Raw genomic sequence first — 25,647 nt, 5'->3', positions numbered from 1 at the left:
GATGGAATATCGGCTTCGTCTGAAGGCTGGGCAGATTCTTCCTCCTGAGGTCTTTCAATTTCTAACACAACGGCTGAACTAAGCCCTTCTTGATCTGCTCCTTCTGTCACAATGGGGGTGCTGGGAACAGACCCAGATGCAAGACACAGACACTGGAGTATAAGGAACAGGACTTGACTAGAGTAGGGACGTGACACGATTCAGGCAAGGAGCAGGGACAAGAATGCAGAGTTGGGCTAGGGAAAGCGGGACTAGGACTAGGAACCATGGACTAGGCTTGGACTCCGAGCCCGAGACTGGACAAGGACCCAGAACCTGGGTCTTGCCTCGGGCTCGGACCCCGGAACCGGGCAAGGACATGACATGGCTTGAGGCTGGGGACTTGGGTCTTGAGCTTGGCTGCGGGATCCTCGAGGCTTGGGGTCCTGGGTCATCATCACCACCTCCAGATTCAACTGTGCTGGACAGATTGCTGGTGCATGTTGCAACCATAGGAACAGACTGGGAGGCATGCTCAGTTATATCTGTTTGTGGTCCCTCACTGAAAACAGTCACTGGTGCATGAACTTGCAGCGGTGTGCTCGGTACACTGCAGCCTCCAGATTCATCTTCGTGAACAGCAGCAAGGTAAATTGGTGTTTCATACATTGCTAAACCTCCTTGTGAGGCCAATTGCCCCAGATCAGACTGACTTCAACCAGTTTGATTCCTATCTTCGGGTGGTCCAAACCTAAATTGAGGTACTCCTGCAACCTGGGGAGAAGGAATGGCTTCTGCAAACCCATCTGATCGGTGGGGCACAACAAGTACTGGGCACCATTCTGTCATCTTCATCAACAAAATGTCAGGGGGACGTCACGTGATGACGTGGGATTGAGACCTGTAAATCCAGCTCTCCTGTAAAAAAGCAGCAAAGTACTGTTTAAACAAAGAAGAGTTAATAAATAGTTTTTAAGAACTACTTATAAACTAGTCAAGACTATTTTACGATATGCCTCGTAAACAGCAACAGAGGAAAACTGCGGTTTTGAAGTCCCCGCGAGATGGGAAGGAAAAAGGGCCTATTACAGCGATGGAACCTCGGGCTCAGGTTGGATCTCCTTCGGAGGAGACACATTTTATCTCTGGCGTTGAAGAACAGGGGGCAATGGCGGCAGCAGCCGTCCCTGGGAAGACGAAGCGGGAATTGCGCATGCGTAAAGAAGTAGGCAAAACCACAACATGACCAAAATCCGCGATCAATTTTAATAAATTGTTTGAGATTTCAAGGCAAAGAAAGGAATCTACAGGTGGCTGCCCAAGCTGCCAAGAATAGAAAAGGGCCATTGAAGGGAACAAAATTTTTTTCTACCCTGACATAAGTTATGAAGAGAAGGAAGAAGTTCAACCCAGTGAAAAAAGTCCTATGCGATCATGGTTATCAATTTATACTGTGCTATCCTGCAACCTTGAAGATTTTTTTGCCTGGCGGAGAAAGAAGATTTTTTGATGATTACCGGAAAGCGGAGGAGTTTGTGCCAGAATCTTTGAATATTCACCAGACACAACAAGAAATCTAGGGGAGTGAGATGGATTAAAGATGAAGGCTGGGACAGGGAATACACTTGGTGGATTTTTAAAGGTGGAAAAATATATAAATGTATTATTAAATATGTGATAGAGGGGAAGAAATGTAAAAGTTTGAGGAATATTAGTTGGGAATAGTGACATTAAATTTCTTTTAATATATTTATAATTTTTTTTGTTACAGGGAGCTGGAAGAAATACTGACCAATCGCTACGGGATTCATGTGTGCAATCGTGGCGACAGCCATGACCCGCAAAATGGAGGGGGTCTTTTTCACTCACAACATTAGTAGGGGGGCATTTTGTTATTTTTCTTTTTATATCATATCTATCCTTTATTTCTTTTTGCCTGGATGATGGGGGGGGGGGGAACACAGCAACATGGTGAAGTTTAAAGAGATTCCCCAAGAAACTATGAGAGTTGAGGTGTTAAGTAATGTTTTAGATTGGAGTAATTTGGTTAGGAATAATGACTAACTTATTGAATTTTTTGAGTTTTAAGGTTAATGGGCTTAACGGACCGGTGAAAAGAAACAGAATTTTAACACACATTAAGAAAATGAAGGTAGATATAGCCTTCTTGCAGGAAGCACACTCAACAGAAACAGAACATCAGAAATTAAAGAGAGACTGGGTGGGAAGTGTTGTTGCAGCTTCATTTAGTTCAAAAGTGAGCGGAGTAGCAATATTGATCAATAAAACGTTACCAATTAGAATACAAAATGTAATAACTGATTCTGCGGGGAGATATATGATTATACACTGCCAACTTTTTTCCAAATTATGGACCCTCATCAATATTTATGCACCAAATGAAAATGATGCAAAATTTATACAAGAAGCTTTTTTGAATTTAGCTGACGCACATGATAAAATATTAATAGGTGGAGACTAACTTTTACCTAGACCCAGTCTTAGATAGATCAACCAAGGCTGTTACAAAATCGAAAGTAGTAAAACTAACTTTATCATCGGTAAAAGATTTAAATTTGCTTGATATATGGAGAAAAATTAACCCCAAAGAAAGAGACTATTTGTTCTATTCTAACAGACATAAAACTTACTGAAGGATAGATCTTTTTCTATTATGAATGAATATTCAAGACAGAGTGAAAAATATGGAATATAAAGTGAGAATATTGTCAGATCGCTCTCCTTAGATCCCCTCCAGTTTGCCTACCAGCCCCGACTAAGAGTTGAGGATGCCATCTTCTACCTGCTGAACCGTGTCTACGCCCACCTGGACAAGCCAGCGAGCGCTGTGAGGGTCATGTTTTTTGACTTCTCCAGTGCGTTCAACACCATCCGCCCTGCTCTGCTGGGGGAGAAGCTGACAGCGATGCAGGTGGATGCTTCCCTGGTGTCATGGATTCTTGATTACCTGACTGGCAGACCACAGTACGTGTGCTTGCAACACAGTGTGTCCGACAGAGTGATCAGCAGCACTGGGGCTCCACAGGGGACTGTCTTGTCTCCCTTTCTCTTCACCATTTACACCTCGGACTTCAACTACTGCACAGAGTCTTCTCATCTTCAGAAGTTTTCTGATTACTCTGCCATAGCTGGATGCATCAGCAAGGGAGGTGAGGCTGAGTACTGGGCTACCGTAGGAAACTTTGTCACATGGTGTCAGCAGAATTACCTGCAGCTTAATGTGAAAAAGACTACGGAGCTGGTGGTAGACCTGAGGAGAGCTAAGGTACCGGTGACCCCTGTTTCCATCCAGGGGGTCAGTGTGGACATGGTGGAGGATTAGAAATAGCTGGGGATACATATTGACAAATAAACTGGACTGGTCAAAGAACACTGTGGCTGTCTACAAGAAGGGTCAGAGCCGTCTCTATTTCCTGAGGAGACTGAGGTCCTTTAACGTCTGTCGGACGATGCTGAGGATGTTCTACAAGTCTGTGGTGGCCAGTGCTATCATGTTTGCTGTTGTGTGCTGGGGCAGCAGGCTGAGAGTAGCAGACACCAACAGAATCAACAAACTTATTCATAAGGCCAGTGATGTTGTGGGGATGGAAATGGACTCTCTCACGGTGGTGTCTGAAAAGAGGATGCTGTCTAAGTTGCATGCCATCTTGGTGAATGTCTCCCATCCACCACATAATGTACTGGGTGGGCACAAGAGTACATTCAGCCAGAGACTCATTCCTTCAAGATGCAGCACAGAGCGTCATAGGAAGTCATTCCTGCCTGTGGCCATCAAACTTTACAACTCCTCCCTTGGAGGGTCAGACACCCTGAGCCAATAGGCTGGTCCTGGACTTATTTCATAATTTACTGGCATAATTTACAGAGTACTATTTAACTATTTATGGTTCTATTACTATTTATTATTTATGGTGCAACTGTAACAAAAACCAAGTTCCCCCTGGGATCAATAAAGTATGACTATGGCTTTATTAATGACAATAATAATGACGGAAAAGGAAGAAGCAACTTATAGATGGAGATTTAATTCAATATTATTAAAATGTCAAGATTTTTGTGATTTTATGAAAAAACAGATCCAATTTTTTTTTTGGATACAAACTGTCATTCAGTTGATGATAAATTTGTATTATGGGATGCGACGAAAGCATATTTGAGGGGTCAGATAATAAGTTATACGTCTAAAATTAAGAAGGAATATATGGTAAAATTAGATCAATTGGAAAAAGAGATTACAAAATTAGAAAAAGAATCTCAAAGACATATGATAGAAGAAAAACCAAGACAACTTGTCAATAAGAAGTTACAATATAATACACGCTTCAGGCACATCGAACAGAAAAAGAAATCATGAGAACTAAGCAAAGGTATTATGAGTTAGGTGAGAGATCACACAGAATTCTTGCTTGGCAGTTGAAAACAGAACAGGCTTCCAAAACGATAAATGCAATTAGAACAAGTGCAAATAAAATTACAAAACTATAAACCTTTAGAAATTAATGAAACCTTCAAAAGTTTCTACTCTGAATTATATCAATCGGAATCACAAAACGATGTTAATGAGATAGAAAGATCTTTATCACAAGTAACTCGTCCAAAATTCAATTTGGAAGAACAGAAAGGATTAGATACGCCTTTTACCTTAAAAGAGGTTGAAGAAGCTTTAGGATCACTTCAAAGTAATAAATCTCCAGGAGAGGATGGTTTTCCGCCTGAATTTTATAAAAAGTTTAAAGATTTATTAATTTCTCCTTTTATGGAGTTAATACGTCAAGTGGAAAAAATACATAAACTCCCAGAATCTTTCTCAACAGTGATTGTAATAGTATTGCAAAAAAAGGTAGAGATCCTTTCAAACCAGCATCATATAGGCCTATTTCTTTGTTGAACACGGATTATAAAATAATAGCAAAAATTTTATCTAATTGATTATCTAAATATTTATCAAAATTAATACATATGGATCAAACAGGAGTTATTAAAATAGACAATTGGCAGATAATGTAACTCGGCTACTTAGTATAATTCATTTGGCACAAAAAAGGGAGGAAATAAGTATGGTAGTAGCCTTGGATGCAGAAAAAGCACTTGATAGATTGGAATGGGATTTTTTATTTAAAGTATTAGAAAAATATGGGTTAGGAGTACCTTTTATAAACTGGATTAAAACCTTAAACACTAATCTTAACGCTAAAGTAGTGACAAATAGTCAAATTTCAACACCATTCCAGTTAAAAAGGTCAACTAGACAATGTTGACCATTATCACCTGCTTTACTTGTATTGGCAAGAGAACCATTAGCAGAACTAATTAGAATTGATTCAGATATTAAGGGTTTTAGAGTTAATCAGGAGGAATATAAGATTAATTTATTTGCTGATGATGTTTTGATTTATTTAACAAACCCACTGCATTTGTTACGTAAACTACCTTCTGGACTGGAAGAATATGGGAAAGTATCAGAGTGTAATTGGGATAAAAGTGAAATCTTACCTCTTACTCAAGGAGATTATAGAAACATAGAAAATAGGTGCAGGAGTAGGCCATTCGGCCCTTCAAGCCTGCACCGCCATTTATTATGATCATGGCTGATCATCCAACTCAGAACCCCGCTCCAGCCTTCCCTCCATACCCCCTGACCCCCGTAGCCACAAGGGCCATATCTAACTCCCTCTTAAATATAGCCAATGAACTGGCCTCAACTGTTTCCTGTGGCAGAGAATTCCACAGATTCACCACTCTCTGTGTGAAGAAGTTTTTCCTAATCTCGGTCCTAAAAGGCTTCCCCTCTATCCTCAAACTGTGGCCCCTCGTTCTGGACTTCCCCAACATCAGGAACAATCTTCCTGCATCTAGCCTGTCCAATCCCTTTTGGATCTTATACGTTTCAATCAGATCCCCCCTCAATCTTCTAAATTCCAACGAGTACAAGCCCAGTTCATCCAGTCTTTCTTCATATGAAAGTCCTGCCATCCCAGGAATCAATCTGGTGAACCTTCTTTGTACTCTCTCTATGGCAAGGATGTCTTTCCTCAGATTAGGGGACCAAAACTGCACACAATACTCCAGGTGTGGTCTCACCAAGGCCTTGTACAACTGCAGTAGTACCTCCCTGCTCCTGTACTCGAATCCTCTCGCTATAAATGCCAGCATACCATTCGCCTTTTTCACCGCCTGGTGTACCTGCATGCCCACTTTCAATGACTGGTGTATAATGACACCCAGGTCTCGTTGCACCTCCCCTTTTCCTAATCTGCCACCATTCAGATAATAATCTGTTTTCCTATTTTTGCCACCAAAGTGGATAAGTGGATAACTTCACATTTATCCACATTAAATTGCATCTGCCATGAATTTGCCCACTCACCCAACCTATCCAAGTCACCCTGCATCCTCTTAGCATCCTCCTCACAGCTAACACTGCCACCCAGCTTCGTGTCATCCGCAAACTTGGAGATGCTGCATTTAATTCCCTCATCCAAGTCATGAATATATATTGTAAACAACTGGGGTCCCAGCACTGAGCCTTGCGGTACCCCACTAGTCACCGCCTGCCATTCTGAAAAGGTCCCGTTTATTCCCACTCTTTGCTTCCTGTCTGCTAACCAATTCTCCATCCACATCAATACCTTACCCCCAATACCGTGTGCTTTAAGTTTGCACACTAATCTCCTGTGTGGGACCTTGTCAAAAGCCTTCTGAAAATCCAAATATACCACATCCACTGGTTCTCCCCTATCCACTCTACTAGTTACATCCACAAAAAATTCTATGAGATTCATCAGACATGATTTTCCTTTCACAAATCCATGCTGACGTTGTCGGATCATTTCACCGCTTTCCAAATATGCTGTTATCACATCCTTGACAACTGACTCCAGCAGTTTCCCCACCACCGACGTTAGGCTAACCGGTCTATAATTCCCCGGTTTCTCTCTCCCTCCTTTTTTAAAAAGTGGGGTTACATTAGCCACCCTCCAATCCTCAGGAACTAGTCCAGAATCTAACGAGTTTTGAAAAATTATCACTAATGCATCCACTATTTCTTGGGCTACTTCCTTAAGCACTCTGGGATGCAGACCATCTGGCCCTGGGGATTTATCTGCCTTCAATCCCTTCAATTTACCTAACACCACTTCCCTACTAACATGTATTTCGCTCAGTTCCTCCATCTCACTGGACCCTCTGTCCTTTACTAATTCTGGAAGATTATTTATGTCCTCCTTAGTGAAGACAGAACCAAAGTAATTATTCAATTGGTCTGCCATGTCCTTGCTCCCCATAATCAATTCACCTGTTTCTGTCTGCAGGGGACCTACATTTGTCTTTACCAGTCTTTTCCTTTTTACGTATCTATAAAAGCTTTTACAGTCAGTTTTATGTTCCCTGCCAGTTTTCTCTCATAATCTTTTTTCCCCTTCCTAAATAAGCCCTTTGTCCTCCTCTGCTGAACTCTGAATTTCTCCCAGTCCTCAGGTGAGCCACTTTCTCTGGCTAATTTGTATGCTTCTTCTTTGGAATTGATACTATCCCTAATTTCTCTTGTCAGCCAAGGGTGCACTACCTTCCTTGATTTATTCTTCTGCCAAACTGGGATGAACAATTGTTGTAGTTCATCCATGCAACCTTTAAATGCTTGCCATTGCATATCCACCGTCAATCCTTTAAGTGTCATTTGCCAGTCTATCTTAGCTAATTCACATCTCATACCTTCAAAGTTACCCCTCTTTAAGTTCAGAACCTTTGTTTCTGAATTAACTCTGTCACTCTCCATCTTAATGAAGAATTCCACCATATTATGGTCACTCTTACCCAAGGGGCCTCTCACGACAAGGTTGCTAATTAACCCGTCCTCATTGCTCAAAACCCAGTCCAGAATAGCCTGCTCTCTAGTTGGTTCCTCGACATGTTGGTTCAAAAAAGTCAATGTCGATTAGCTACCCAATTTAGATGGCCGATAAATGGTATAAAGTATTTAGGAATAAGACTTCATAATGATATAAAGAATTTATATAAATTGAATTATTTACCACTATTGAAAAAAATTCAAGAAGATGGATGATATTATCAATAACATTAGTGGGTAGAGTCAATGCTGCAAAAATGAATATATTTCCTAGATCATAGTATTTATTTCAAACACTACCAATACAACTGCCACAGAATTTTTTCAAGAGTTAAATAAATGTGTGAGGAAATTTCTTTGGAAAGGTAAGATGTCCAAGAAATAGTGGATGCATTAGTGATAATTTTTCAAAACTCGTTAGATTCTGGACTAGTTCCTGAGGATTAGAGGGTGGCTAATGTAACCCCACTTTTTAAAAAAAGGAGGGAGAGAGAAACCAGGGAATTATAGGCCGGTTAGCCTAACGTCGGTGGTGGGGAAACTGCTGGAGTCAGTTATCAAAGATGTGATAACATCACATTTGGAAAGCGGTGAAATCATCGGACAAAGTCAGCATGGATTTGTGCAGGGAAAATCATGTCTGACAAATCTCATAGAATTTTTTGTGGATGTAACTAGTAGAGTGGATAGGGGAGAACCAGTGGATGTGGTATATTTGGATTTTCAAAAGGCTTTTGACAAGGTCCCACACAGGAGATTAGTGTGCAAACTTAAAGCACATGGTATTGGGGGTAAGGTATTGATGTGGATGGAGAATTGGTTAGCAGACAGGAAGCAAAGAGTGGGAATAAACGGGACCTTTTCAGAATGGCAGGCGGTGACTAGTGGGGTACCGCAAGGCTCAGTGCTGGGACCCCAGTTGTTTACAATATATATTCATGACTTGGATGAGGGAATTAAATGCAGCATCTCAAGTTTGCGGATGACACGAAGCTGGGTGGCAGTGTTAGCTGTGAGGAGGATGCTAAGAGGATGCAGAGTGACTTGGATAGGTTGGGTGAGTGGGCAAATTCATGGCAGATGCAATTTAATGTGGATAAATGTGAAGTTATCCACTTTGGTAGCAAAAATAGGAAAACAGATTATTATCTGAATGGTGGCCGATTAGGAAAAGGGGAGGTGCAACGAGACCTGGGTGTCATTATACACCAGTCATTGAAAGTGGGCATGCAGGTACAGCAGGCGGTGAAAAAGGCGAATGGTATGCTGGCATTTATAGCGAGAGGATTTGAGTACAGGAGCAGGGAGGTACTATTGCAGTTGTACAAGGCCTTGGTGAGACCACACCTGGAGTATTGTGTGCAGTTTTGGTCCCCTAATCTGAGGAATGACATCCTTGCCATAGAGGGAGTACAAAGAAGGTTCACCAGATTGATTCCTGGGATGGCAGGACTTTCATATGAAGAAAGACTGGATGAACTGGGCTTGTACTCGTTGGAATTTAGAAGATTGAGGGGGGATCTGATTGAAACGTATAAAATCCTAAAGGGATTGGACAGGCTAGATGCAGGAAGATTGTTCCCGATGTTGGGGAAGTCCAGAACAAGGGGTCACAGTTTGAGGATAAAGGGGAAGCCTTTTAGGACCGAGATTAAGAAAAACTTCTTCACTCAGAGAGTGGTGAATCTGTGGAATTCTCTGCCACAGGAAGCAGTTGAGGCCAGTACATTGGCTATATTTAAGAGGGAGTTAGATATGGCCCTTGTGGCTACGGGGATCAGGGGGTATGGAGGGAAGGCTGGGGCGGGGTTTTGAGTTGGATGATCAGCCATGATCATAATAAATGGCGGTGCAGGCTCGAAGGGCCGAATGGCCTACTCCTGCACCTATTTTCTATGTTTCTATGTCAAGAATATCATTGGAAAAATTGACATGGAAATTTGAGTTAGGAGGGTTACAACTTCCAAATTTTAAGAATTATTACAAAGCAAATCAACTTAGATTTATTGCATCTTTCTTTGACGAACAAAAACCGGCATGGATTAGAATAGAATTAGATAAGATAGGAGAAAATATACCCGAAGATTTTATATAGAAATGGGAATCTAAATGGCTACGGGAAAAGAAAAAATCTCCTATATTAAAACATTTGATTGATCTATGGAATAAGATAAATGTTGATGATGAAATGAAGAAATCTTTACCAGCAAGAAGACCTTTGATCCAAAACGGACTTATTCCTTTTACAATGGATAATCAACTTTTATATAATTGGTACCAAAAAAGGCATTAGATGTATTGGAGACTGTTATGAAGGAGGTATATTGATGTCATTTGAACAATTAAAGAATAAATATAAAATATCAAATAACACGCTCTTTTGTTATCTTCAATTAACATAGAAACATAGAAAATAGGTGCAGGAGTAGGCCATTCGGCCCTTCAAGCCTGCACCGCCATTTATTATGATCATGGCTGATCATCCAACTCAGAACCCCGCCCCAGCCTTCCCTCCATAGCCCCGATCCCCGTAGCCACAAGGGCCATATCTAACTCCCTCTTAAATATAGCCAATGAACTGGCCTCAACTGTTTCCTGTGGCAGAGAATTCCACAGATTCACCACTCTCTGTGTGAAGAAGTTTTTCCTAATCTCGGTCCTAAAAGGCTTCCCCTTTATCCTCAAACTGTGACCCCTCGTTCTGGACTTCCCCAACATCGGGAACAATCTTCCTGCATCTAGCCTGTCCGATCCCTTTAGGATTTTATGCGTTTCAATCAGATCCCCCCTCAATCTTTTAAATTCCAGCGAGTACAAACCCAGTTCATCCAGTCTTTCTTCATATGAAAGTCCTGCCATCCCAGGAATCAATCTGGTGAACCTTCTTTGTACTCTCTCTATGGCAAGGATGTCTTTCCTCAGATTAGGGGACCAAAACTGCACACAATACTCCTGGTGTGGTCTCACCAAGGCCTTGTACAACTGCAGTAGTACCTCCCTGCTCCTGTACTCGAATCCTCTCGCTATAAATGCCAGCAAACCATTCGCCTTTTTCACCGCCTGCTGTACCTGCATGCCCACTTTCAATGACTGGTGTATAATGACACCCAGGTCTCGTTGCACCTCCCCTTTTCCTAATCGGCCACCATTCAGATAATAATCTGTTTTCCTATTTCTGCCACCAAAGTGGATAACTTCACATTTATCCACATTAAATTGCATCTGCCATGAATTTGCCCACTCACCCAACCTATCCAAGTCACCCTGCATCCTCTTAGCATCCTCCTCACAGCTAACACTGCCACCCAGCTTCGTGTCATCCGCAAACTTGGAGATGCTGCATTTAATTCCCTCATCCAAGTCATTAATATATATTGTAAACAACTGGGGTCCCAGCACTGAGCCTTGCGGTACCCTACTAGTCACCGCCTGCCATTCTGAAAAGGTCCCGTTTATTCCCACTCTTTGCTTCCTGTCTGCTAACCAATTCTCCATCCACATCAATACCTTACCCCCAATACCATGTGCTTTAAGTTTGCACACTAATCTCCTGTGTGGGACCTTGTCAAAAGCCTTTTGACAATCCAAATATACCACATCCACTGGTTCTCCCCTATCCACTCTACTAGTTACATCCACAAAAAATTCTATGAGATTCGTCAGACACGATTTTCCCTTCACAAATCCATGCTGACTTTGTCCGATGATTTCACCGCTTTCCAAATGTGATGTTATCACATCTTTGATAACTGACTCCAGCAGTTTCCCCACCACCGACGTTAGGCTAACCGGTCTATAATTCCCCGGTTTCTCTCTCCCTCCTTTTTTAAAAAGTGGGGTTACATTAGCCACCCTCCAATCCTCAGGAACCAGTCCAGAATCTAACGAGTTTTGAAAAATTATCACTAATGCATCCACTATTTCTTGGGCTACTTCCTTAAGCACTCTGGGATGCAGACCATCTGGCCCTGGGGATTTATCTGCCTTCAATCCCTTCAATTTACCTAACACCACTTCCCTACTAACATGTATGTCGCTCAGTTCCTCCATCTCACTGGACCCTCTGTCCCCTACTATTTCTGGAAGATTATTTATGTCCTCCTTAGTGAAGACAGAACCAAAGTAATTATTCAATTGGTCTGCCATGTCCTTGCTCCCCATAATCAATTCACCTGTTTCTGTCTTTAGGGGACCTACTTTTGTCTTTACCAGTCTTTTCCTTTTCACATATCTATAAAAGCTTTTACAGTCAGTTTTATGCTCCCTGCCAGTTTTCTCTCATAATCTTTTTTCCCCTCCCTAAATAAGCCCTTTGTCCTCCTCTGCTGAACTCTGAACTTCTCCCAGTCCTCAGGTGAGCCACTTTCTCTGGTTAATTTGTATGCTTCTTCTTTGGAATTGATACTATCCCTAATTTCTCTTGTCAGCCACGGGTGCACTACCTTCCTTGATTTATTCTTTTGCCAAACTGGGATGAACAATTGTTGTAGTTCATCCATGCAACCTTTAAATGCTTGCCATTGCATATCCAGCGTCAATCCTTTAAGTGTCATTTGCCAGTCTATCTTAGCTAATTCACGTCTCATACCTTCAAAGTTACCCCTCTTTAAGTTCAGAACCTTTGTTTCTGAATTAACGATGTCACTCTCCATCTTAATGAAGAATTCCACCATATTATGGTCACTCTTACCCAAGGGGCCTCTCACGACAAAATTGCGAATTAACCCTTCCTCATTGCTCAAAACCCAGTCCAGAATAACCTGCTCTCTAGTTGGTTCCTCGACATGTTGGTTCAAAAAACCATCCCGCATACATTCCAAGAAATCCTCTTCCTCAGCACCTTTACCAATTTGGTTCACCCAATCTACATGCAGATTGAAGTCACCCATTATAACTGCTGTTCCTTTATTGCACACATTTCTAATTTCCTGTTTCATACCATCTCCGACCTCACTACTACTGTTAGGTGGCCTGTACACAACTCCCACCAGCGTCTTCTGCCCCTTAGGGTTACGCAGCTCTACCCATATCGATTCCACATCTTCCCGGCTTATGTCCTTCCTTTCTATTGCGTTAATCTCTTCTTTAACCAGCAACGCCACCCCACCTCCCCTTCCTTCATGTCTATCCCTCCTGAATATTGAATATCCTTGAACGTTGAGCTCCCATCCTTGGTCACCCTGGAGCCATGTCTCTGTGATCCCAACTATATCATAATCATTAATAGCAATCTGCACTTTCAATTCATCCACCTTATTACGAATGCTCCTTGCATTGACACACAAAGTCTTCAGGCACTCTTTTACAACTCTCTTAGACCTTATACAATTATGTTGAAAAGTGGCCCTTTTTAATGCTTGCCCTGGATTTGTCGGCCTGCCACTTTTACTTTTCTCCTTAGTACTTTTTGCTTCTACCCTCACTTTACACCCCTCTGTCTCTCTGCACTTGTTCCCATCCCCCTGTTGTGAACTAACCTCCTCACGCCTTGCCTCTTTAATTTGATTCCCACCCCCCAACCATTCTAGTTTAAAGTCACCTCAGTAGCCCTCGCTAATCTCCCTGCCAGGATATTGGTCCCCCTAGGAGTCAAGTGTAACCCGTCCTTTTTGTACAGGTCACGCCTGTGCCAAAAGAGATCCCAATGATCCAAAAACTTGAATCCCTGCCCCCTGCTCCAATCCCTCAGCCACGCATTTATCCGCCACCTCATCACATTCCTACTCTCACTGTCGCGTGGCACAGGCAGTAATCCCGAGATTACTACCTTTGCAGTCCTTTTTCTCAACTCCCTTCCTAGCTCCCTATATTCTCCTTTCAGGACCTCATCCCTTTTCCTACCTATGTCATTGGTACCTATATGTACCACGACCTCTGGCTCCTCACCCTCCCACTTCAGGATATCTTGGACACGATCAGAAGTATCCCGGACCCTGGCACTAGGGAGGCAAACTACCATCCGGGTCTCTGGACTGCATCCACAGAATCGCCTATCTGACCCCCTTACTATCGAGTCCCCTATCACAACTGCCCTCCTCTTCATTGCCCTACCCTTCTGAGCTACAGGGCCAGACTCTGTGCCGGAGGCACGGCCACTGTCGCTTCCCCCGGGTAAGCTGTCCCCACCAACAGTACTCAAACAGGAGTACCTATTGTTAAGGGGCACAGCCACCGGGGTACTCCCTATTACCTGACTCTTCCCCTTCCCCCTCCTAACCGTGACCCACTTGTCTGCCTCCCGTGGCCCCGGCGTGACCACCTGCCTGCAACTCCTCTCTATCAACTCCTCACTCTCCCTGACCAGACGAAGGTCATCCAGCTGCAGCTCCAGTTCCGTAACGCGGTCCCTTAGGAGCTGCATCTCGATGCACTTGGTGCAGATGTAGACGTCCGGGAGGCTTGGAGACTCCAGAGTCTCCCACATCCGACACCGAGAACAGCAAACTGCCCTCACACTCATACTGCCCCTCTCCTCAAATAACAACAGAAAATGAATGCCAAACCTTCCTCGCCTCGCCCGTTTCCGCCTAAGCCCGTTGTGCCGAAGCCCTTAAGTCTTCACTCTGCTCCCTGCTCACTCCGCCGCCTGCAAACTACGCTGCCCGCTCTATGAGGCTCTGTTCCTTTTAAATCTGCCGCGCTGCACAGCCCGACGTCACACGCCTGCGCAGTCCCGCCTCTCACAACGCCGTTGGAGAAAAAAAAAATAATGAAAATTTCAAAAATGTCTTTCTCGGCACTCCCACTCAGACTCTCAGACTCCTTCTTCGAATCAAACCCGAAGCAGGATTTCTGCCCTTTTAAATCTGCCGCGCTGCACTGCCCGACGTCTCTTAATTAAGGGCTTATTTAAGAGACCAACTGGGTCAAATAATGTTTTTGCCGAAACCTAATGAAATTGAAATTTTAATTCAAAAAGGAAAAATTTAAAAAATTATTTCTTTTATGTATAATCTGATTCAAAAACAGACACTTAAACAAGGAATTCACAAGTCAAGACAAAAGTGGGAAATGGATTTGAGTATTAATATTGATGAAACAAATTGGTCAAGACTGTCTTGACAGTATGACAAATACAATAAATGTTCGACTCAGATTAGTAGAATATAATTTTTTACACCAATTATATATTATACGGCAAAGAATAAATAGATTAACTTCAAACTTACCTGATCAATGTTCTCGGTGTAATCAAGAAATTGGTACTTTTTTTACATTCTACTTGGTCCTGTTCCAATATTCAACCTTTTTGGATAAATTTAAGAGATTTATTGGAACAAATTACTGGAACTCAACTTCCACATGACCCGATATTATTTTTATTAGGTGACATTGAAGGGATAAAATTGAAACTTAAATAGAATAAATACCAGAAAGAATTTATAAAAATTGCACTGGCAGTAGCCAAGAAGGCTATAGCAGTTACTTGGAAATCGGATTCGTATTTAAGTATGGATCGTTGGAATAATGATATTTTTAGCTGTATTCCACTTGAAAAAATTACTTATAATTTAAGAGATAAATATGATACATTTTTGAATATTTGGCGTCTTTTTTTTTTACGAAAGATAGGTTGGCATATCTAGGTGCTCCAATGATAAAGATGTTGGGCCTTTGGGGAAAGTAACAAATAAATATATTAAATTTATTTTGAATCCCATGGAGCATGTGGAGACCTTTCAATATCCAGTCAGTCTTTCTTTCTTTCTTTTTTTTTCTTTTTCTTTTCTTTCTTTTAGGTAGGGGTATATATCGGGGGGGAAGGGTTAAGGGAGGGGGAGAGCGTAGATATTATTATTTCATGTAATCATGTTTGAAAACTCAATAAAAATTATATATAAAAAATGTTGCTGCACACCTCCAATGCCTGGAGTAAGCTGAATTCCCCCTCGACTTGATGAAGGTCGCCTCGCTGGTGGAAATCTCTGCGCAGGTGGTCCCAGTTCTGGGGCTGGAGGTTGTATTGTAAGTCTTGGTGGAAGAGGATGTGCTGGTCTCCTTGGTGAGCATCGAGCTCGTGAAGCTGGTCTTTCAGCAACTGCCTGTTGCTGTCTTGGAGTTTCTGGTGTGCAGGATTCCGTGGTGGTGACACAACCTTCACCTCCAGAATTATCCTCTGAAACTTGAGAACTTTCTTTTTTAGCTTGTTCATCTGTACTAGGATCTGTCCCATCAGCAGCCTCAACATTGCCATCATCATAATTATCTTCTCCCTCAGGACTACCCTCATTACTATCTACACCATCACCATCCTCAATACCAGTATCATCATCATTGTCCTCTTCATTGTCTGGATCTTCATCAATCTCAATAATAATGTATTCAGTTGGTGTTTGAGAACTTCGTGAATACTGAGTACTTAGCTGATGTTCTAATGGTTGAGGGTCTAAATCCAAAGGGTGAGATGCCTCTTCATTATCTTCCATTAGTTGACAGGTGGGTATTCTTCAATAACCACCTGGGTGATAGAGTCCTGTGAATCCGGGTTCTCAGATTGGATCTGCATTTCGTCGTCTGCATCTGTGTTTTCTTCCATCTCCTGTACATGCTCTTCTGATCGCTGGGTGAGTTTCAATTTCTTTGACTGATGTTCTGAAGACTCATCCTGACCATGAGCTGTATTATCAGCACTGGTCTCTTCGTCATCTTCACGTTGACGTTTAGGCATAGGAGTGGAGCCTGAAACTGTTCAAATACAGCAGTGGAAGTGGATGGTCGTTCCATTGGGGAGTTCTGCACAACATCATAAGGTATGAGATGTGAATTAGCTAAGATAGACTGGCAAATGACACTTAAAGGGTTGACGGTGGATATGCAATGGCAAGCATTTAAAGATCGCATGAATGAACTACAACAATTGTTCATCCCAGTTTGGCAAAAGAATAAATCAAGGAAGGTAGTGCACCCGTGGCTGACAAGGGAAATTAGGGATAGTATCAATTCCAAAGAAGAAGCATACAAATTAGCCAGAAAAAGTGGCTCACCTGAGGACTGGGAGAAGTTCAGAGCTCAGCAGAGGAGGACAAAGGGCTTAATTAGGAAGGGGAAAAAAGATTATGAGAGAAAACTGGCAGGGAACATAAAAACGGACTGTAAAAGCTTTTATAGATATGTGAAAAGAAAAAGATTGGTTAAGACAAATGTAGGTCCCCTACAGACAGAAACAGGTGAATTGATTTTGGGGAGCAAGGACATGGCAGACCAATTGAATAATTACTTTGGTTCTGTCTTCACTAAGGAGGACATAAATAATCTTCCAGAAATAGTAGGGGACAGAGGGTCCAGTGAGATGGAGGAACTGAGCGAAATACATGTTAGTAGGGAAGTGGTGTTAGGTAAATTGAAGGGATTAAAGGCAGATAAATCCCCAGGGCCAGATGGTCTGCATCCCAGAGTGCTTAAGGAAGTAGCCCAAGAAATAGTAGATGCATTAGTGATAATTTTTCAAAACTCTTTAGATTCTGGACTAGTTCCTGAGGATTGGAGGGTGGCTAATGTAACCCCACTTTTTAAAAAAAGAGGGAGAGAGAAACCGGGGAATTATAGACCGGTTAGCCTAACATCGGTGGTGGGGAAAATGCTAGTCAGTTATCAAAGATGTGATAGCAGCACATTTGGAAAGCGGTGAAATCATCGGACAAAGTCAGCATGGATTTGTGAAAGGAAAATCATGTCTGACGAATCTCATAGAATTTTTTGAGGATGTAACTAGTAGAGTGGATAGGGGAGAACCAGTGGATGTGGTATATTTGGATTTTCAGAAGGCTTTTGACAAGGTCCCACACAGGACATTAGTGTGCAAACTTAAAGCACATGGTATTGGGGGTAAGGTATTGATGGGGATAGAGAATTGGTTGGCAGACAGGAAGCAAAGAGTGGGAATAAACGGGACCTTTTCAGAATGGCAGGCAGTGACTAGTGGGGTACTGTAAGGCTCAGTGCTGGGACCCCAGTTGTTTACAAAAAAATTAATGACTTGGATGAGGGGATTAAATGCAGCATCTCCAAGTTTGCGGATGACACGAAGCTGGGTGGCGGTGTTGGCTGTGAGGAGGATGCTAAGAGGATGCAGGGTTACTTGGATAGGTTGGGTGAGTGGGCAAATTCATGGCAGATGCAATTTAATGTGGATAAATGTGAAGTTATCCACTTTGGTGGCAAAAACAGGAAAACAGATTATTATCCGAATGGTGGCCGATTAGGAAAAGGGGAGGTGCAACGAGACCTGGGTGTCATTATACGCCAGTCATTGAAAGTGGGCAGGCAGGTACAGCAGGCGGTGAAAAAGGCGAATGGTATGCTGGCATTTATAGCGAGAGGATTCGAGTACAGGAGCAGGGAGATACTACTGCAGTTGTACAAGGCCTTGGTGAGACCACACCTGGAGTATTGTGTGCAGTTTTGGTCCCCTAATCTGAGGAAAGACATCCTTGCCATAGAGGGAGTACAAAGAAAGTTCACCAGATTGATTCCTGGGATGGCAGGACTTTCATATGATGAAAGACTGGATGAACTAGGCTTATACTCATTGGAATTTAGAAGATTGAGGGGGGATCTGATTGAAACATATAAAATCCTAAAGGAATTGGACAGGCTAGATGCAGGAAGATTGTTCCCGATGTTGGGGAAGTCCAGGACGAGGTGTCACAGTTTGAGCAGAAAGGGGAAGCCTTTTAGGACCGAGATGAGGAAAAACTTCTTCACACAGCGAGTGGTGAACCTGTGGAATTCTCAGCCACAGAAAACAGTTGAGGCCAGTTCATTGGCTATATTTAAGAGGGAGTTAGATATGGCCCTTGTGGCTAAAGGGATCAGCGGGTATGGAGAGACGGCTGGTACAGAGTTCTGAGTTGGGTGATCAGCCATGATCAATACTGAATGGTGGTGCAGGCTCGAAGGGCTGAATGGCCTACTCCTGCACCTATTTTCTCTGTTTCTATGTATCAGAAGGGTAGGGAAAGGAAGAGGAGGGCAGTACTAATAGGGGACTCGATAGTAAGGGGGTCAGAAAGGCAATTCTGTGGATGCAGTCCGGAGACCCGGATGGTAATTTGCCTCCCTGGTGCCAGGGTCCAGGATATTTCTGATCGCGTCCAAGATATTCTGAAGTGGGAGGGAGAGGAGCCAGAGATCGTGGTACATATAGGTACCAATGATATAGGTAGGAAAAGGGGAGAGGTCCTGAAAGGAGAATATAGGGAGTTAGGAAGGGAGTTGAGAAAAAGGTCCACAAAGATAGTAATCTCGGGATTACTGCCTGTGCCATGCGACAGTGAGAGTAGGAATGCAATGAGGTGGAGGATAAATGCGTGGCTGAGGGATTGGAGCAGGGGGCAGGGATTCAAGTTTTTGGATCATTGGGACCTCTTTTGGCGCAGGTGTGACCTGTACAAAAAGGACGGGTTACACTTGAATCCTAGGGGGACCAATATCCTGGCGGGGAGATTTGCGAGGGCTACTGAGGTGACTTCAAACTAGAATGGTTGGGGGGTGGGAATCAAATTAAAGAGACTAGGAGAGAGGAGGTTAGTTCACAACGGGAGGATGGGAACAAGTGCAGAGAGACAGAGGGGTGTAAAATGAGGGTAGAAGCAAAAAGTAGTAAGGTGAAAAGTAAAAGTGGCAGGCCAGCAAATCCAGGGCAAAAATCAAAAAGGGCCACTTTTCAACATAATTGTATAAGGGCTAAGAGTGTTGTAAAAGCGAGCCTGAAGGCTTTATGTGTCAATGCAAGGAGCATTCGTAAAAGGTGGATGAATTAAAAGTGCAGATTGTTATTAATGAATATGATATACTTGGGATTCCCTTTTCCTACCTATGTCATTGGTATCTTCACCCTCCCACTTCAGGATATCTTGGACGCGATCAGAAATATCCCGGACCCTGGCACCTTCCAGGTCGGAGGAGGCACGGCAGGTGAAGGAGCGAGTGCGGGGATTGGCTGAGAAGGAGCGGCTGATTTAAAATTATCAGCTAATATAAGCAAGTCTCGCTCTAGGGGAGCAGCTTTGTCGAGGGAGGTGCCTTGCGAGAAAAGTGCGAGTCTTTGGCTCAGGAGTCTTCGGCGAGGAGGCTGAGAGTGGAGAGAACGCCACAGTTGGAGAGGGTGAGAAGTGGAGAAGAGATGACCGCTAGGCTGATTCAGTGGGCTGTGTGCATGATGTGGGAGGTCAGGGACACTGACGGCGCCTCTGGATCCTACACCTGCGGAAAATGTGTCCAGATTCAGCTTCTGAAGGACCGTGTTGCAGCACTGGAGAGGCAACTGGATGATGTTAGGTTAATCCGGGAGAACGAGAGTTTTCTGGACAGGACCTACAGTGAGGTCGTTACACCCAGGATACAGGAAGGGAGAAGGAGGACGACGATGAACAAGGAAAGGATGCTTGAAGTACAGGAGACCCCGGGGGATGTGTGTCTCGTAAACAGATTCTCCCTCTTGGAAGCTGTCGGGACAGAAGACAGTGCCAGTCTGAGAGGCGGACGGATCTGCGAGTCAACAATTGGCGCTGAGGCAAAGTCGAGGAGACCGGCGTCAGACAGAGCCGTGGTCGTAGGGGACTCCATAGTGAGAGGTACAGAAAGGGGTTTCTATGGCAACAGGCGAGATTTAAGGATGGTGTGTTGCCTCCCTGGTGCTGGGATCCAGGATGTCACGGACCGATTGCAGAGAATCCTCAAGAATGAAGGTGAACATCCGGAAGTGGTGGTGTATGTCAGCACAAATGATGTGGGGAAGAAGAGGAAAGACGTTCTACAGCGCGACTTCAGAGAACTCGGAAGAAGGCTGAAAAGCAGGACTTCCAGGGTGGTTATCTCCGGTTTGCTTCCAGATCCCTGTGCTGGAGTGGTCAAGGACAGGGAGATAATGGATCTGAATGTGTGGCTGAGGAACTGGTGCAGGAAGCAAGGATTTACATTCTTGGACCACTGGGGTATGTTTCGGGGTGACGGGTTGCACCTTAATAAGCGGGGCACCAGCATTCTGGCAGGCAGCTTTGCCTCTGCAACACGGGTGTGTTTAAACTAAGTAGTGCGGGGAGGGGACAATCTGGAAACATAAGGATGGAGATAAAGGGAAAGTGAGAATAAGAAAAGTTAAGAAAGACAGCAGAATCAACAGAGCAGAAAGATCAAGAAGGGATAGTACAGTATGGCCAAGTGAAATAGGAATTGATATGGGAGGTGAGGGGAGTAATGAATTAAAAGTATTGTATATGAATGCACGGAGTATAAGAAATAAAGTGGATGAGCTTGAGGCTCAGTTGGAAATTGGTAAGTATGATGTTGTGGGAATAACAGAGACATGGCTGCAAGTGGACAGGGCCTGGGAAATGAATATTTAAGAGTATACATCCTATCGAAAGGACAGACTGATGGGCAGAGGGGGTGGGGTGGTTCTTTTGGTGAGGAATGATATTCAGTCCCTTGCGAGGGGGGACATAGAATCAGGAGACATAGAGTCAGTATGGATAGAACTGAGAAATTCTAAGGGTAGAAAGACCCTAATGGGAGTTATCTAGTCTGGATGTAGGGTGCAAGTTGAATCAAGAGTTAAAATTGGCATGTCGCAAAGGTAATGCTACAGTTGTTATGGGGGACTTCAACATGCAGGTAGACTGGAGGAATCAGGTTGGTACTGGACCCCAAGAAAGGGAGTTTGTGGAGTCCCTCCGAGATGGATTCTTAGAACAGCTTGTACTGGAGCCTACCAGGGAGAACACAATTCTAGATTTAGTGTTGTGCAATGAACCGGATTTGATCAGGGACCTCGAGGTAAAGGAGCCATTAGGAGGTAGTGACCATAATATGATAAGTTTTAATCTACAATTTGAGAGGGAGAAGGGAAACTTGGAAGGGTCAGTATTGCAGTTGAACAAAGAGAACTATGGTGCTATGAGGGAGGAGCTGGCCAAAGTTCAATGGAACAATACCCTAGCAGGGATGACAGTGGAACAGCAATGGCAAGTGTTTCTGGGAATAATGTGGAAGGAGCAGGATCAGTTCATTCCAAAGAGGAAGAAAGATCCTAAGGGAAGTAAGGGGAGGCCGTGGCTGACAAGGGAAGTAATGGACAGTATAAAAATAAAAGAGAAGAAGTATAACATAGCAAAGACGAGTGGGAAGCCGGAGGATTGGGAAACTTTTAAAGAGCAACAGAAGATAACTAAAAAGGGAATACGTGGAGAAAAAATAAGGTACAAAGGTAAACTAGCCAAGAATATGAAGGAGGATAGTAAAAGCTTCTTTAGGTATGTGAAAAGGAAAAAAATAGTTAAGACCAAAATTGGGCCCTTGAAGACGGAAGCCGGTGAATTTATTATGGGGAACAAGGAAATGGCAGACGAGTTGAACAGGTACTTTGGATCTGTCTTCACTAGGGAAGACACAAACAATCTCCCAGATGGAATAGTGGCCAAAGGACCTAGGGTAATGGATGAATTGAAGGAAATTTATATTAGGCAGGAAATGGTGTTGGATAGGCTGTTGGGTCTGAAGGCTGATAAGTCCCCGGGACCTGATGCTCTGCATCCCGGGGTACTTAAGGAGGTGGCCTTAGAAATCGTGGACGCATTGGTAATCATTTTCCAATGTTCTATAGATTCAGGATCAGTTCCTGTGGATTGGAGGGTGGCTAATGTTGTCCCTCTCTTCAAGAAGGGAGGAAGAGAGAAAACAGGGAATTATAGACCGGTCAGCCTGACGTCGGTGGTGGGAAAGATGCTGGAGTCAATTATAAAAGATGAAATTACAACACATCTGGAGAGTAGTAACAGGATTGGTCTGAGTCAGCATGGATTTACGAAGGGAAATCGCGCTTGACTAATCTTCCGGAATTTTTTGAGGATGTAAGTATGAAAATGGACAAGGGAGAGCCAGTGGATGTTGTGTATCTAGACTTTCTGTAAGCCTTTGATAAGGTCCCACATAGGAGATTAGTGGGCAAAATTAGGGCACATGATATTGGGGGCAGAGTACTGACATGGATTGAAAATTGGCTGGCTGACAGAAAACAAAGAGTAGCGATTAACGGGTCCCTTTCGGAATGGCAGGCGGTGACCAGTGGGGTACCGCAGGGTTCAGTGCTGGGACCGCAGCTGTTTACAATATATATTAATGATTTAGATGAGGGAATTAAAAGTAACATTAGCAAATTTGCTGATGATACAAAGGTGGGTGGCAGTGTGAAATGGGAGGAGGATGTTTTGAGAATGCAGGGTGACTTGGACAGGCTGGGTGAGTGGGCAGATGCATGGTAGATGCAGTTTAATGTGGATAAATGTGAGGTTATCCACTTTGGTGATAAGAACGGGAAGGCAGATTATTATCCACATGGAGTCAAGTTAGGAAAAGGGGAAGCACGAGATCTAGGTGTTCTTGTACATCAGTCACTGAAAACAAGCATGCAAGTACAGCAGGCAGTGAAGAAAGCTAATGGCATGCTGGCCTTCATAACAAGGGGAATTGAGTATAAGAGCAAAGAGGTCCTTCTGCAGCTGTACAGGGCCCTGGTGAGACCACACCTGGAGTACTGTGTGCAGTTTTGGTCTCCAAATTTGAGGAAGGACATTCTTGCTATTGAGGGAGTGCAGCGTAGGTTCACAAGGTTAATTCCCGGGATGGCGGGACTGTCATATGTTGAAAGATTGGAGCGACTGGGCTTGTATACTCTGGAATTTGGAAGGCTGAGCGGGGATCTTATTGAAACATATAAGATTATTAAGGGATTGGACACGCTGGAGGCAGGAAGCATGTTCCCGCTGATGGGCCAGTCTAGAACCAGAGGACACAGTTTAAGAATTAGGGGTAGGCCATTTAGAACGGAGTTGAGGAAAAACTTTTTCACCCAGAGAGTGGTGGATATATGGAATGTTCTGCCCCAAAAGGCTGTGGAGGCCAAGTCTCTGGACGCTTTCAAAAAAGAGATGGATAGAGCTCTTAAAGATAGTGGAATGAAAGGTTATGGGGATAAGGCAGGAACTGGATATTGATAGTGGATGATCAGCCATGATCACAGTGAATGGCGGTGCTGGCTCGAAGGGCCGAATGGCCTACTCCTGCACCTATTGTCTATTGACATCCAGTTCATCTGTACGTGTGAACTTCCCACTGTAGAGGTCATTTACAGAGACAGGTGTGTAATTCATGTTAACACAAATGAATTGAATTAAACTGACTTTATTTCTTACATCCTTCACATACATGAGGAGTAAAATCAATACATTACATCTCCATCTAAATGTGCAACGTGCAATAATAATTTATAATCATTTATAATAAATAGAACAGTCAATGTAATATAGAGTATACTCAAATCAGCGTGAGTTCATCAGTCTGATAGCCTGGTGGAAGAAGCTGTCCGGGAACCTGTTGTTCCTGGCTTTGATACTGCAGTACCTCTTCCTGGATGGTAGCAGCTGGAATAGATTGTGGTTGGGATGGCTTGGATCCCCAGTGATCCCCAATATTTCCATTTTATATTGTTGTGCATACTATTTATTATAAATTAGTATAGTTTGCACATGGCACATTCAGACAGAGACATAACGTAAAGGATTTTACTCCTCAAGTATGTGAAGGATGTAAGAAATAAAGTCAATTCAATCCTTTATAATTGTTGAATGTTATGATATGTTGAGTCCTGACAAACACACCACAGCAAGTTCCTAGTACAGGTAAAGGTAATATTTAAGCCCTGATCCTTTATTTTCCCTCTCAACCCCGTTCTCCAGCTTTCTCCCCATAACCTCTGAAGCTCTGACCCAACAAGACGGCACCAACCCCGCTTCGGACACACCCGAGGTCTCGGCCTCCTCCACCATCTTGTGGCGACGGCGCATTCCCCAGACTCGGCGCCCTCTGGCCGAGGAGGGCCCTCCTCAGGCAGCACTGCAGGACATCAGCGAGCCCTTCGGCCCATCTAGTCCATGGTGGAAATCTTTTCCTTCATCTCTGCTCCCAAGGGTCGACCGTCTATTCTGAGGCTAAATTTAAGAACTCGACTTGGATGAGGAGCGGACCGACCCACAAACTCCTCCCCAGCCGCCCACAACACTACCGGCGACGGACGGACCCCACCCGCCCAACACCGGATTGCCCGCCATTGATTTGGTCGTTACCTCTTCTGCCTCATCATCTCGGCCCGGGCTTTACGGGAATGGCGAAGAACGACGGTGCCGGTTTGGGAAGCGTCTCCCGGCCTCTCGCAGCCGTCTTCCCCGCAGCCGGCAGTCACAGCCCCCGAACTCCCTTTCGGAAGACCCTCCTTTGAGGAGCCTCGGACAGGCGGTTCCAGATAGGGAGCGTTTCATTCTGAAGAGGGATCAGCGAGAGAGAGAGAGATCTCCCCCTCAGACCCGAGTTCTCCAATCGGTCTCTCCCCCTCTGGAGAAAAGAGAGAGAGACGGAGAGGGAGAGGGAGAGGGGAGAGAGAGGGGGAGAGGGGAGAGAGAGGGGGGAGAGGGAGAGGGGGAGAGGGGGAGAGGGCGGGAGGGGGGGAGGGGGAGGGGGAGAGGGAGGGGGGAGAGGAGAGGGAGGGGGGAGAGGGAGGGGGGAGAGGGAGGGTGGGAGAGGGAGGGGAGAGGGAGGGGAGAGGGAGGGGGGAGAGGGAGGGGGGAGAGGGGAGGGGGAGGGGGAGGGGGAGGGGGAGGGGAGGGGGGAGGGGGAGGGGGAGAGGGAGGGAGGGGAGGGGGAGAGGAGGGAGGGGGAGGGGAGGGGGAGGGGGGAGAGGGAGGGAGGGGGAGGGGAGGGGAGGGGGAGAGGGGGGAGGGGGAGGAGGGGAGGGAGGGGGAGGGGGAGGG

The 25,647-nt window shown here is 44.3% G+C and overlaps 1 long non-coding RNA gene across 1 annotated transcript; it reads right to left on the bottom strand.

Moving 5' to 3' along the window:
- Nucleotides 1-771: 771 nt before the first annotated feature.
- LOC140212693 (uncharacterized) lies at nucleotides 772-25,114 on the bottom strand. Its single transcript, XR_011889777.1, has 5 exons — nucleotides 24,967-25,114; nucleotides 15,705-16,579; nucleotides 15,016-15,091; nucleotides 4,642-4,712; nucleotides 772-897 (listed from the first exon to the last, which is right to left on the bottom strand). It is a non-coding gene; the product is annotated as an uncharacterized lncRNA (long non-coding RNA).
- Between the last annotated feature and the right edge of the window lie 533 nt (nucleotides 25,115-25,647).

This window comes from Mobula birostris, chromosome 20, assembly GCF_030028105.1.
Source record: "Mobula birostris isolate sMobBir1 chromosome 20, sMobBir1.hap1, whole genome shotgun sequence".
Taxonomy (NCBI): Eukaryota; Metazoa; Chordata; class Chondrichthyes; order Myliobatiformes; family Myliobatidae; genus Mobula; species Mobula birostris.
This window is presented reverse-complemented; position numbering and strand designations above follow the sequence as displayed.